The sequence below is a fragment of the Astatotilapia calliptera genome, chromosome 5 (genome assembly GCF_900246225.1).
Source record: "Astatotilapia calliptera chromosome 5, fAstCal1.2, whole genome shotgun sequence".
Taxonomy (NCBI): Eukaryota; Metazoa; Chordata; class Actinopteri; order Cichliformes; family Cichlidae; genus Astatotilapia; species Astatotilapia calliptera.
In genome coordinates this window covers 10360913-10374408 of record NC_039306.1, presented here as the reverse complement: position 1 = coordinate 10374408, position 13496 = coordinate 10360913, and the positions used below count along the sequence as shown (strand labels likewise).

Sequence of the window (13496 nt, the reverse complement as noted above, 5' to 3'; positions counted from 1 at the left end):
ATTCTTTGAGTGCCATGTCTGTTTCATAATGTCAAAAGTTGTGTATCAAAATGTCTAGCGTTAAAACAAACCCATATAGAATTTGCTAGTAAAATAAGTCCATATTTGTTGTTTTTTACAATGCAAGGGATTATTTCCCATCTTCTCAAATTGTCTAACCTAAACAAAAATAATAATAAATAAGAAAGTATATACATTTATGTTCAATTCAGATAATAGACTGCTTCTTTAAAGTCCGTATTAAAGCCTTATATAAACGCACCTTAAACACAGGCTGTGTGTGGTGTGGGGGGAACACAAGGATTATAGTATTAAGCATTACTTTGCTGGAGAACCAAATGTATTTTTTCATCTATTGTTTCAATTCAACCGGCTGCCTAGCACAGACACCTTCATCCCACACGGAAGTGCTGTGAGATAGCGTTGCCCCTAATTCCTCTAGTCCAACCCCTTTTTGTCTGAATCTCGCCCCTGATTGGTGAAAATATCATCCCCTAGGCATTTCATTGGCTGAATGCTTGCCTTTGCCAATCTGCTATTGGTCAGTTGTGACTGAGAACCCTCACCCCGCTTTGTGCCGCTGTCTGGACAGCAGCAGGGGTCTGGAGAGTGGGAGGAGGGAGAAAAACCAAAGAAAGGACAAAATGAAACTGGATGAGCTGAGGGGTGGCGGGTGGGGGCAATAAAAAAGAGAGGGGAGACAGAGGGAGGAACCGAACCAGGCAGCCAAGAGAGGCAGCGAAAAAGGGGAGGGAGCAAAGAAGGTTACCTCATCTAGAACTGTACACACGGTGCAGGGGAGAAGTTGTGGGAAAGTAAACAGGACAGGAGGTTTCCAATCTGTGTTCAGCCACTTGCAGCCCTCACAGGAGACTATAAAGATGAGTGTGCTGGAACTGGAGCTGTGGTAAAAGCTGAGAGTTTATGGGAGGCTACCAGGATTAAAGGGTCATCAGGGAGTGCCTGAAGCTTCTCGGAGGACACACTACTGAGGACAAGGAGGTGAGAGGCATATTTGTTGTGTTCCAAATAGGTTCTCCCTTTCCTTGTCTTATTTTTTTTATCCTTTTATTCTGTCTCTTCTCCTTCTCACTCCCCACTCTCAGCATGGTTAGCATGTTGCAAAGACAGCAGCTTTGTCCAAGAGGGCTATTGATGGAGTGGAGTTGGGGGTGGGTGTGCTGGTTTGTGCCTCTCTGTCTCTCAGTCCGGCACTTAGAAGGGCAGCTGAATGGACAATGTGGAGGAGAAGAGCAAAGGATGGGAATGGTAGATACCTGTGTGGCCCTTTGGCAGAGTACACACCATCATGGACGATTAAACCTGAGCCTGCCTCAAATAGCCAGCAGGGATACAGAGGATGAGGCCTTGTTATGATAGCATTTTCAGAGACAGACACCAGGAAGGATGAGAGAGGGATTGGTGGCTCAACCTAGATCCAAAACACCTACTAGCTGGGGTTTTTCTCCAGTGCCTTCAGCTATAAAAAAGAGGCCTGATCCCGGCCTAAACCATTCCAGTTTGACGGTTGCTTCCCGGCGTACAATGGCCCCTTCTGGGATGGATTTCACACTGCCTCTATACTCTCAGCAGAATAGAAAGGGGACACAGGAGGGTGGAGGGTTGCAGTTGGGGGGCCTAAGGGACCTCTGACCAACTAATTTGCATTTTGTGCTAGGGCTCTGTTTCTGCTTCACTGGCCGGATGTCCAAGGCATTTTTTTTAAAGAAACTCTATGGGCTCACTGTATCCGATCTTTTTTCTCCTTAGTCACAGTCCAGCACTTCCAACAGACATTAGAAATCCATTCATGCATGTCTTTAAACTACCACAAAGACGTTACTATCAGTGGACACCCTCTTCATTTTGCCAAACATTCTCCCATGAAACTTGCACACATGCACTCACACAGTGTACACATGTAAGGCCTTCAGACTGAACTTAACAATAAGCCATTTGATAGTGGGTACACGCCTCCCAAATGTTTACCGGTGTACTGTATCGCACACTGACTACATTCCCTTGGGATGTAGTCAAGAATTAGATAATTAACTAGTAGAACACATTCAGAACTGTTTGGATGTAGAAGCTTATCTGAAGTATTTTGTAGTCACACTAATGTCATGTTACCCAAACATGTCTTATCTTATTTCCTGTTAGCTCTTTTTGATAACAAATTCTATAGCCAAGTCAACTTAACAAAATTCATTAGCCTTCATTAGCGTAATTGCCAACAACATGTTTAGTAGGTTAGTTAGTGATTCTAAACTGACTATTTTTGCAAAAGGCAATTTCATGGGCAGGTGCAGGCAATTCCTTCATTATGTCATTGTCAATTGAACAAATAAAGAGCCTGGAGTTGATTTGAGGTGTGGCACTTGCATCTAGAAGATTTTGCTGTAAACAGACAACATGCGGTCAAAGTAGCTCTCTGTGCGGGTTAAACAAGCTTTTCTGAAGCTGCTAACGGACAGAAAAACAGAAACAGAAAAAAACCTATCTGAGAAACTGCTACAATATTAGGAGAGGCAAAATCTACAGTTTTGTACATCCTAAGAAAGAAAGCAAGCACGGGTGTACTCAGCAATGCAAAAAGACCCAAACGTCCACGGAAGACAGCAGTGGTGGAAGATCGCAGAATCATTTCCATGATGAAGAGAAATCTCTTTACAACAGCCAACCAAGGGAACAACACTAAACTCCAGAAATATGCAGTCAAAATGATTGGGTGGTGTTTCATTATATAGATGGACAATTACCCAAAACATACAGCCAAAGGAACCCAGGAGTTTATTGAAGCAAACAAGTGGAATATTCTTAAATGGCCAAGTCAGTCATCTGATCTTAATGAGCATCCATTTCTCTTGTTGGAGCCTAAACTTTGGACAGAAAGGCTTACAAATAGACAGCAAATTTGTCCAACTACCTTTGAGCCCCTGAAATGAAGGTGTTGTGTTTATAATGCTTTAGTTGCTTATATTTTTATGCAATCTTTTTGTTCAACCCTCTAAATTAAAGCTGAAAGTCTGCATTTCAACTATGTCTTGAGTTGTTTAATTTAAAATTCATTGTGATAATGTACAGAACCAAAATTATAAAAAAAAGTTGTCTCTGCCCAAATATTTATAGACCTAACCGTAGTTGGATCAGGTGACCCTGAATCCTTCCTTAGTTATGCCGCAATTGGCTCAGGCTGTTGGCAGCTTCCCATGATGCCCTGAGTGTTTGTTCTTCGTTCACCTCTTTTCACTTTCTGTGTTTATACACTCTGACAATGAAAGTTTGCCCTGTTACTTTGAGCTGCATAACTCTGTGTTTATGCATTTAATCATTAGTTGTTAAACTCAGGCTCACTTCCACAGTCTGGGTTTTGTCCAGTCTTCCTCCCCTCAGCCCCAACCAGATAGCTGTCCCTCCCTGTGGCTGGTTCTGCCAAAGGTTACTTCATGTTAAAAAGGAGTTTTTCCTTCTCACTGTCACCAAGTGTTTGTTAATAGGGGATCCTTTAATTGTTGTGGCTTTTTCTGTGTTATTGAAGTGTCTTTACCTTGCTTTATTAAGTGCCTCGAGGCAACTATTATTATGATTTGGCATCATATAAATAGTATAGAATAGAGGTGAAATTAAACTTTTGAGCCATAAGGAAACATTTGTTTGAAATTCAGTGAAATTGAATATGTTTATTAATTGTCATCTTTTGATATACTAACCTTCATCGGTCACAGTAAGTGTCAAAACAAAGATAATGCTGGCACTCACTCAAAAGTTCTCTTAGTGTGGGAATATCTTTTTATCTTGTTTTTGCTTCAGGAACTATGAAAGGAAATGTGAAGTTTAAAAAGCTTTGACATAAAGCATTAACAAACAACCAGTGTTGGTTAAATTAAGGTAGGGTTTTCAGGGTCTGACCCTGACAATCTTGGAATTTCTGATTAGTAGTTTCAGTCAGAAATATAATTTCTCATACAGGATCTGGGGTTTTAAGGATCGCCTTTTTCCCCTTTGGTTTCAAAGTGGATTTTTTTTAAGGGGGGAGTTTTGCATTTATTTGGAGTGTAGAGTAGACAGGAAAGGAGGCGAGAGCAGGGGAAGATGAGCAACAAAGGGCCGTGGGTAAGACTTGAACCCATGCTGCATTTCAGCCATATGGCATATGGTCGCCTGCTCAATCGGTGAGCTGAACTGGAAAATAGATTTTTTTAAAACTTGATTTGACTGATGTAATTGTGCGAAAACAACTGTGTTCTTTAATTTAGCAATTCAGCAGCAATGTGGTGGTACTTTGAAGTCTCTTTATGTACTCTGTGAACTATGCTATATGTTCTCGTGTATTTGGAACTGCTGACGGTACTGACAAAAAAGCCAAAACATCAAATCTGAGTAAAATAATTAACTTGGTGTCTTGTTCCAAACAGAGGTATGCACCTATTCTTTTCACCCCATAAACTATTTTCATCTTCAGCATCTCACTATTTACACTTTTTAAAAAATCTTCTATGTTGTTTCTGCACATAACTGCTAAGTTATGGAAGTATAGAGATCTAATTTTGGAACGTAAGAAACGCTAGGAACTAAAGATTAGGGCACCCTGACCTCTGTAGTATTGACTAGTCTCTTTCTGTCAGATCTAATGAAACTAAGATTTCAATTAAATTACATGTTTAATGGAATTGCAGGAAGGTTTAAGATAAGATAAGATAACCTTTATTAGTCCCACACGTGGGAAATTTGTTTTGTCACAGCAGGAAGTGGACAGTGCAAAAATTAGAATACAATAAGAATAAATACAGTACACAACTGTACAGAATACTATATACAGTAGAATAAAATATACAATAAGATAAAAATAGAATACAAATGCTATATACAACTGAGTAAAAATACAACGATGCCAGAAAAGATTATTGCACTTAGTGTTATTGCACATGTGTGGATGTGTGTGTTAGATCAGTTAAAGTCTTTGTTGTGGAGTCTGACAGCAGTGGGGAGGAAAGACCTGCGAAATCTCTCCGTCCCACACCGTGGGTGCCGCAGTCTCCCACTGAAGGAGCTGCTCAGTGCTGTCACAGTCTGCTGCATGGGGTGGGAGATGTTGTCTAACAGTGATGACAGCTTAGCCGCCGTTCTCCTGTCACTCACCACCTCCACTGGGTCCAGAGGGCATCCTAGAACAGAGCTGGCCCTTCGGATCAGCCTGTTCAGTCTCTTCCTGTCCCCGGCAGAGATGCTGCCGCCCCAGCAGACCACACCATAAAAGATAGCAGAAGCCACAACAGAGTCATAGAAGGTCTTCAGGAGTGGGCCCTCCACTCCAAACGACCTGAGTCTCCGCAGCAGGTACAGCCTGCTCTGCCCTTTCCTGTAGAGGGCGTCTGAGTTATGAGTCCAGTCCAGTCTATTGTTCAGATGAACACCAAGGTACCTGTAGCTGTGTGTTAATTGCACTATTATTAAAACAACTTCTTGAGATTTCGTAAGAAAACCAAAGACATTCTTTCATTTGGGAGCACATTTTCATATGTGATCTCTGATTTGATTGGCACATCAAAAGAGCAGCCACCCCTGTTTGTCACTGACAATGACAGTTTGCCTTGTTACTTTAAAGTGCACAATAGCAAACATCAAACAAACACAATGTCAAATCTAATGCTAAAGGCAACAGCAGACTGCAGAAATCTAAGAAAGTCGCTGCACATATCAAAAACTGAATTGTCTGAGATTGTTTACATAAGACATTTTAGATTTAACTAAGTGTAGTTACTGTTGTTGTTCTGTGGTCCCAGTTGCTGTTTTTATTGTTACGCTCTAGCCTGGAGCAAGATCAGATAGAAGAGACTGACATCTACTTGGAACTCAGAGGAAAACCACTGAAGAGTTTTTATTGGCAACAGGGAATTATTCCCGCTACATTTGGATGCTCCAGCATTAGTCTGTACTATCTTTAATGTGCACAAAGAACAAATCAATAAAACACTTACAGCATACATCATACAAGCTCATAATAGCACTTCACACAGGGATTTTTTTTGAGTATTTGATGTTACTGGAGAATTCCCCCTTATGTATCAGACAACTTTGATATTTAGAAACACTTGTGATAAATGTTATGATCTTTCAGGCGTGTCTTTTTTGATGATTATATGCATTATATTATTATAGACATTGGAGACATTGAATCTAAAATGCAAAAAACCTTCTTCCTGGTTTCTTATTAGTTTTTGCATATTTGTCATACTTACATGCTTCAGATCATCAAACAAACTTTTAGACAAGCATAAACAAAGATAATACAAAACCCAGTTTATAAACACTGATTTCATTTACTATGGGAGAAAAGCTATTAGTGGTGCAACTGATCAGAACTCTCACGGTTCTGATCGGCTCACGGTTTTAAGTCACTGATTGGATCAATTTTCGGATCAACAAAAAAAGACAAAAATGTAACATTTACTTAGTGAAGTATTTTTTTGCCTGTTAAAAACATTAAACTCAATACTTATTCCACGAAATTATATTAAAAAAATGACTGTACAATATAGGGCTTTGCATCTATTTTATTTATACAGTGTCAAATTACAACAACAGTCGCCTCAAGGCGCTTTATATTGTAAGGTGGACCCTACAACAATACATACCGCTCATTATATCGCACTCCGCTGTGACATAATGAGCTGTCACGGTCACGTAGCTTTCCGTTGCCCTGGAGATCCACCCATTTGTAGTTGGGCAACAGAAGATGCCTGGGACAGTTCAGCCATAACTTTAAACTTTTCCTGCTCATACATGCTTGGAATGATCTTGCCACTAAAGTGGACGCGTAGCGTGGCTCAAGCGCGTTAATCATAGTTTAAACCCCGTGTTTCGCACAACGGAATACGGCTTCCCGTCTACAGCTAAACACCCCAAAAGCTTTTGTAATAACTTTGGCCCGGTCGGATTGGGCAGGAAAGGGCTGCTTGAATACCGCAAACTCCTCTGCTCCTCCACTTGGACCGCTAGCGCTGACCATAACTATCGTTTGACAGACCCACCACGCGCACCATACACATACTTTTTTTCTTCTTTTTTGAATCTTCGGATCATGTGCGTGCCGCACCCTTGCAATTAAGTGTTAGCAATAACTGACCATGAGTCTTTCACATCACTGCAGAGGAATTTTGGCCCACTCTTCTTTACAGAATTGATTTAATTCAACCACACTGGAGGGTTTTTGAGTGTGAATGACCTGTTTAAGGTCGTGCTTACACAAATCTTGGATGAAATTCCTTTTTTTTATAGCATGTATACGGAGGAAATATATCAACATTTGATACAGGCAATGTCTTTGGGCCTTTGTTTTCTAACAAATTGTATTGTAAGGTGAATAACACCATATTGATTAAAATGTTCCTCTAGACCTTTGAGTAATTGCTTTCATTCACTTCTAATAGCTGACTGCAGGACTTATTGAACTTAACCTTTCCTACATATGTTTCTGTCAAATCCTCCAACTAGTGACGTATTATTAACCTCACAGGTAAATCAAGGCATATAGAGACACCCAGATTACACATAAAATCATCAGTAATGGTTTTGCAAAAGAACAGGTGAAAATAAGAGAAGGGAATTAACATAGATACTACAGTAATTTGGGCTAGTTTGAATTAATCAACAATCCATTTCAAGCCTATGCAGGTACAGCAGTCAGTCAGTCTTACACATTTTTGCAGATATTTTATACTTAACATACTTTATGTTTTGGTTAAAAAAAAAACTACTTCATGGATCAGGATATTCTTCAGCATTTGAACAGTAAGGGACACACTTGTCTTGCCCACTATTGTGCTGTGTAAACAAATGGGATATGGGGAAGTCACAGTTAGTCCTACTGTTTTGTTTCCTTGATTAATGTGACATCACCAGCAAATGTGCTGTTGTGAGCTGACATTACAACCAAATCTCTGTACAGCAGAGGGCATATGAAGGCCAAAATGGTTCTTGAATGAATAATACATCCCCATATGTCTGAACAGTGAAAACATGACAGCAGATCTGGGAGAAAGTAGGAATAAACGATCAAAAATCTGTAAAGATAGCCCTCTTATCATATTGTGCTTACAGTGTGTTATTGTATTACACCTGGCCTTTGGCACAGGCGCCTTGTGAATCTCTCGTGATCATTCATAAAGTATAAACCAATAAGGCTTATCTTCTGGGTTCAAAGTCTTTGGTAGGGCAAGTCTATGTGTAAGCAAATCCATGAAATCCACAAATGTCTGTGAACAGCCTCCCACTCAAATTGTTACACCTTTTGACAGCCAAAGAAAGACATATTCCGTTTGTTCTCAAAGAACTGTTTGCAGTTACTAAATTGGCCAAGTCACATTTATATCTCCTGATAGGAAGTCTACCGGGATGCTGAAGAAAAGATGAAGAAGGAAGGAATGCCAGCGGCAGAATCATCTCTGCCTGGCACTGTTTGTTCCTGTCAATGGTCTGCTAGTCTCTCATTGTCTGCTGAGTGTTTGTGTGCCACTTTCTGTAAAGGAAAACCCTAAAGTAGTGGTGCTCTCAGTGACTCTCTGTTGGATCTTTCCAATGCTGTTTATTCAGTCATCACCAGCTGCTGTTCTTTGCTTTTGTCTATAGATATGTACAACATAGTCAGCCACTGACTGTTGGCTGTGAGGTTTATCTGTATTTGGTCTAGTACTAAATATGAAGCCCAGCAGTTGTTTTTTGTCTTCTAACTTTAAACTCTGTGATTTAATTTAATTTTTAAAGAAAATTATGCACCCTTACTGCTTTGTTAAGCTGTTAAGTAAACTGCAATAGAGAGATGAGATGGAATCGTGGAGCACAAATTGGATGCCAGGGACCCACAAGATTTCACTCAGTAATCAAAGACAGCACACTTTGAATGGAAATAAAATGCAGACGAGAACAATACTAAATATGCAAATCCAACAACTGCCACATTTAAAGTACGACAAGGTTTCAGCTACAAGGTACTCTGTAAATGTGTGTCCTGGCACAGCCTAAAAAAGACGCATTTTGCACTTTCCCTGTACACATACATCCCTCCTCTCATTACCACATTTGGTGCACAGTGAGGGAGTTTTCAGAGCCCTATGTAGGTCAGGGACAGGGTGTGTAGGAGTTGGTTTCATCTCTATTCTGTGATGTATCTCATTTTCCCCACAAGAATAGCTTTCACACAGAACCACTCCTGGGGCTCTTTATTTTTCTAAGCTTGAATCTTTTTGATGGCTTGTCCAAATGCTTTCTTTCAAAGAAAGTTTGCTCAGAATACCTGTCATTTTAATTCTGAGGGGGCTACTTCAAGTTAAAGATTCTGAGTTGCGGTTTTCTATTAGTATTCACAAGCAGAACCTTTGTTTAAACCACCAGCTATCCTGTTGTCTTGAATTAATTCATAAACATCAATATTTCCATTGTCATTCATGTGTTGGCTCAGACCAAGTCTATAGTGAAGAAATGAGAATGATTCTCCATCCAGTAAGGCTTTCATCTGTGGAAGCACAACAGCAGAAACTTTCCAGTGAACTTAGTGTTAAGCTTGGCTGATGTTTATTTTTTCACTATTTTATATTTTTACCCTACTGACATTTCAGTCTGGCATGTGTATGATAAAGATGGTGAAATTTACATTCACCTAAATAAATAAATAAATAAATAAATACATACATACATACATACATACATACATACATACATACATACATACATACATACATACATACATACATACATACATACATACATAAATAAAATGAACCAGTATAAAGGAAAGGTATGAACAGTGGGCAGACTAAATGATTGAACTTTTCTACTTGGCTAGCTGACACCAGATAGGCTACTATGTTAAACTATAGGGCTGTTATAATGATATATATCGGATGATGATATAAAAACATCTATCGTTTCATTTTAGCTATCGTTTGTTTCGTGGTGTCGCAAAATAAAATGTTTACGGCAATATTTTTTTCATCGTTTTGATGGTCACTGTAGTGGCTATATTAATTTCTTAAAGTTCTCTTTCTGTTATATTTTATATAACCACACTAGGGATGGACAAGCGCCTGTTTTTATGCGTTGTGGTTAGCAACCACGACGGTAACACCATCGCGTGTCCGCTTGTTTATGTTCCACATAAACCTTTCACAATAAAGCTCAAGATCCTGTTGAGACTTTTCAAAATAAACGGAATCACGTGAAAGAGCAGATTATTTACGGATGAGAATTAAAAAAAGAGCCGCCAGGTGCTAAAAAATAAACCTTAGACTCAAACGTTAGAACAGGCTTTTCCCCGCAGCACGCCGTGTAATAAATACTCACAAAGAAAACGGCGGCCTTTACAACTTATGTCTAAAAATGTGTAGTTTCATTCCCGCAAGACGAGCTGCCCGAGATTCACAGAATTTACAGAAAATTTTACATTTTTGTGATTTATATCGTTATTGGACGATAGAATTCTTATATCGGGATATGAGATTTTGGTCATATCGCACAGCCCTATTAAACTAATTATGTTATCAGGTGCTACAGTCAATGACTGGCACTGTACCCCAACAGTTCCCCTCCCCCATTATAGCTATAAACATGAATACTGAAAAGTATAATGGGGGGGGGGTCTGTCCAAGCCTTTCCAAAAGGGTCACTGTTGACCACTCAGCTGAATTCTGCTGACATACTTTTTCAACTGTAAATAATACTAAGACATTCAGTTTCATAAAGAAAAAGTTAAACACCATTGCTGATAAGTTATTGCAGTAACAACCCAGCTCATGTTCATTATTTGGGTAATAGTAGCTCAGTGCTATCACTTAGCTTAACTTAGGAAGACACTGATTTCGGAGCACATGAGTGTATGCAATTCAAACTTTGGGAAGTACCTCTCATAAGAGGTCATTCATCAGCTCATGAAGCCGTAGCTTTAAAGCATGATCTCACTTAAAAATTGTCAAACAAACGGAAAAGTGTTGAAGAGATTCTTTGCTGACAGTCAGTGACCCCAACTGTTCCAGTGTGTGGTGCGTTTATTAGCTGACTTCTGCACCTTGAGAAAATGTGTGTGGTTGCATAATGGTTCCTGATGTGGTTTTATAATGTTCTTTTTCTGCTTGCATTTTTTTGTATTTGTGTGTAACGCCCAGAAGTGGTCGAGTGTACATGTGTGAATGTAAGTGACACTATCAGTGTAAGTCTCCTTTCTCTCTCCCTGTGAGGTTTTACTCTCTTTAGTCGCAGCTTTCTAAAACAGTCCACAAAGCAGTATCTGTGTTGGCTAGCTCACCTTTATCACTCAGAATACCCCCCCAATTTTATTAGGTACACTTTAATTCTCACAGTCTCACATTTCAACAGGTAGCTAGGCTCGGTTAAATTTTCCACCACCATCCCTCGGATGGCATTTTCATGTAGGAATGTACATTGCGTGACCTTAATACAGGTCATGGAATCCAGTATCAATTTAGTAGAACGAGGAGGGTCTTTTAAAAAAAATGTTTTTAAAAGGGATTTCTAAATACACCAGCATAATGCAATACTGTGATATTGCACAAACCCCGTTGAAACATTCATGCATTCCTGCTACTTCTTTCCTTAAAAAAATCCTCCTTTCTTTTACAAAGAGATACAGCCATAGGCTACACAGCCATAGGCTACACAGCCATGATCCAAATGTCTAGTGAATTAATCAGTACCTCACTGCAGTGACGAATGTAGAAACAATGCTTTTGGAGGACAGAACAGAAGTTTTTTCATCCACAAAAGAGTCATTGTTGAGTTGACCAGGGAGTGGGCCGAATGGAGAAACTGTGTATGTGGTACAGAGGTTGTGAAAGAGGTCAAAGGCTGTGTTGGCATGCAGTTGTTAACAAGCAGAGAACCAGTTTCTGAGGAAAGGCTTGTGCTCTCTATTAAATTGTTCTGTTTTATGTTAATTTAAATACCCACAAATGTTAGCAATATTCCAACATTTTCCTAAAACTATTGTTAAGTTTTGGGGACTTGAATCAGTCCTTGTGTTCCTTAAAAAACACTTCCAAAATCACCATTTCCAATCTCTACAAAAATGCATGCTTAACTTTATCTAACATGAGGTAAGTCAGATGAATCAACACGATAGCTTCTTAAGTTAGTCTACGGCCTTCCTCTGCAGAATATCCTGTGTTCCCAGAAGCAATGTTTTTCCTTTTTTTTTTTAGCAGCAATGCAAAGAGTGAACTATAATAAAACACCAACTTAAAAACACATTCAGTTATTTTGTGTTATTTTAATTACCCGAAAAGGAAAATGGACAGAAGAAAGAACAAAATAACACTCTAGTGTTCACGTTGGTATGTTATTGGTGTTTTAAGATTACAATGAAAACTAATGAACCTACTCTTCAAACACATTTGCTTTAGGATTGAAAGCCATCACTAAACCAGAAGCACAGCACAAATAAACATCATCCAAATTGAGCTGTCAGCATGCAGTAAAAGCTAATGAGAGCCATAACAGACATTATCCTTGTATCCAGGTCAAACAAAATTGCTCACAATGATTTTTACAATCCTCAAGCAACATGTTTCATGGCTGTGTTCCCGTGCATCCCGTGTTTAGCTGTCATTTTCCCAAAGCAGTCTGACAAACTGCCCCCCCTAATCCCAACAATGTTCCAGCACTGGAAGCAGTTTGGTGCTAATCGAAATGCAAAGCAGATGCTGGGTTCAGCCGTGGTGCACTAAAATGGGCCGAAATGGAGTAAGTACAACATATTTAATAATTGGAGCAATTTAGTGCCTTGTGGGAATGTGTGCCATAGAAATTATAAAACAACAAAATAAAACAGAATTTTGAAAGTGCGATTGTGAAATCACAATGAAATGGCCTTTATTATGTGTACCAGTATGAAAGATTCTAAAATCATAATGTATTTATTGAGAAGACAAGATGAATTCAGCTTCTTCTTACAGTGTTCTCTATGCATTCATAAAACAGTTATCTGTTGTGTGAATGACTTCATTTCCTTAGTATTTAAAAAAGTGTACACGAATCTTATGTCCAAAACAAAAAGTCCAGTGTTCATCCTTTTGTTCTGAACACACTGCAAGGTTAAAAGTTCATTTTTTCCAGTTTGGTGTTGTTTAGTACAACAGAGATCTTTATCTCCTACTTCTTTGTGTCTCTTAAGCAGCTTTGGTATGTTTGCAAAGTTAAGACGACATTCCAGTCTTCGAGCTTATTTACCTTTTTGCCTTGATCCTGGTATTAAAATTGCAGTGATGAGAGTTAAAACAACATACTTAATGTCTGCACAATGTTTTTTGATGGAGCAGCTTATTATTAGACTTGGGATGATATAACCACCACCTTTTCTCTGCTTTCTACTTGGAGTGTATTATCACCCTGTCATTCAGTGCGTCAAGTAACCTTATCTTTTTCAATGCTGAGGTCTTTTTTTGATTACGTGGACACGATACTTTTTCTTGTTTTGTTCTCTAAGTTAT

At 39.2% G+C, this 13496-nt stretch overlaps 1 protein-coding gene across 3 annotated transcripts in view; it reads left to right on the top strand.

The window, feature by feature from the left end:
* The first annotated feature begins 600 nt into the window (after nucleotides 1-600).
* arhgef10la (Rho guanine nucleotide exchange factor (GEF) 10-like a) overlaps nucleotides 601-13496 on the top strand; it is a 115916-nt gene continuing 103020 nt past the window's right edge. For 2 of the 3 annotated variants that reach the window (XM_026167152.1, XM_026167150.1), the window contains exon 1: nucleotides 601-1002. The gene's annotated coding sequence lies outside the window, so the exon portion shown is untranslated. The remainder of the gene's footprint in view (nucleotides 1003-13496) is intronic. The other variant, XM_026167151.1, reaches the window with a different exon arrangement.